Below are 1,464 nucleotides of genomic sequence, written 5' to 3'. Positions count from 1 at the left end.
GAATGGCAATGGTGGACGGTAAGGCTTTACGGGTTCGTCATTTTTCTGTTAAACTTATGGCCGTGTCGTGGCATTTGTACCACGTCATGGTGATTGTTCAGAACCAAGTCCTTGAATTTCTTCTTGAACATCCTTCTCCCTGTTCGAGTTGCTTCCACATATAGGTGTTAAATGAGTGATAATTATCCCGATTCCAGTGGTAATTTCTTGGATGTGAGCTCCTCTTGGGTTTTGTTCAGTGTTCCCTGGAAGTCCTCCCATCGGCCTTTCATTGAATTGCTTAGCTAATTTCCCAAGTTGTTGTTCTATGTTGATGATTGAAACTTGTTGATTTCTAAATAGTGCTTGCTGGTTTTTCATCATCTCTTGTTGTTCGTTCATCATCACTTGTTTCTCTTTCATCATTATTTGTTCTTCTTTAATTGCTGCTCCAGTTCCCTCGTGCCTTTTTTAGATGCGACTACAAATTAGGTGAGCATTGTCTCAAAATATGATTTCTTTTCAACCGGTGTTTCCTCTCTTTTATAAAAGTCTCTCCCTTTTTGCTCAAACTTTTCTTCCTTAGCCTTTTTATACTCATCAAAGGGTAGCCACTTTTTCTTGGGCTTTCGCCACTCTTCACCAAAAGGATCTCCACTCGAGTAGAAAGCTTGAACCTTTCGATTCCCATTCTCGTCAAGGTCACAATCTCTAATCAAATTTGGCTCGTTGCAGTTTTCACACCCAACCCATATAGCATGGATTGTTTGATCCATCTTAGTCATTCTTCTATACATGTTTTGCAGCATTGCCAATACCGCTGACATCTCATCCGAAGCAGCATTAGCAGAACCCCTTGTTACGTCATTCCTTGGATTATGGTATTCTCAAGAGTGCTTAGAGAATTCTTCAATGAGTTCCCTAATTTCTGATGGATTTTTCTTTATTAAGGGGCCTTAAGAGTCAAGGAGATTTCTGTTGGCGACGTTTACCCCCATCATAAAAGATCGACACTTCTTGTTGCACATTGAGGTCATTTTGCGGGCAATTTCTAAGTAGAACCTTGTAGTGCTCCCATGCTTCATATAGTGACTCCCCCATTTGTTGTTCAAAATTTGAAGTGGCCTTATTGATCTTAGCCACCTTGGATGGTGGAAAAAGTTGTTCTAAAAACACTTCACGCATCTTTACCCATGTTGTTATCGTGTCTGGTAGAAGTGCCTTTAGCTAATCTTTCGTGGCGCCCCTGAAAGTGACAGGGAGCATCCTCAACAACACCGTTTCTATTGGTACATTTGGAATGTTAAAGTAGTCGGTTATGTCGTTGACTTCATCAGAAGCTTTTAAGCGTCTTCATGATCCTTTTCGATGAAAGGAATCTCCTTTGATGTAGTAATGATGTGTCCCTTAAGTTCAAATGTGGCAGTGGCGGGTATAGTGGGTTGCACAAGCCCCGGACCGGTGTTGTCTCAAACTCTCTTTTTG

The 1,464-nt window shown here is 41.2% G+C and overlaps 1 non-coding gene across 1 annotated transcript; it reads left to right on the top strand.

Annotated features, from left to right (window-relative positions):
• Positions 1 to 1,009: 1,009 nt before the first annotated feature.
• LOC145096372 (small nucleolar RNA R71) lies at positions 1,010 to 1,116 on the top strand. The gene has a single exon (XR_013703780.1). It is a non-coding gene; the product is annotated as a small nucleolar RNA R71 (small nucleolar RNA).
• Positions 1,117 to 1,464: the final 348 nt, after the last annotated feature.

This window comes from Lactuca serriola, chromosome 3, assembly GCF_051521515.1.
Source record: "Lactuca serriola cultivar US96UC23 chromosome 3, Lser_US96UC23_V15, whole genome shotgun sequence".
In the NCBI taxonomy this organism is placed as follows: domain Eukaryota; kingdom Viridiplantae; phylum Streptophyta; class Magnoliopsida; order Asterales; family Asteraceae; genus Lactuca; species Lactuca serriola.
Note: the sequence above shows the minus strand (reverse complement) of the source record. Positions and strands in the feature narration are given on the sequence as shown.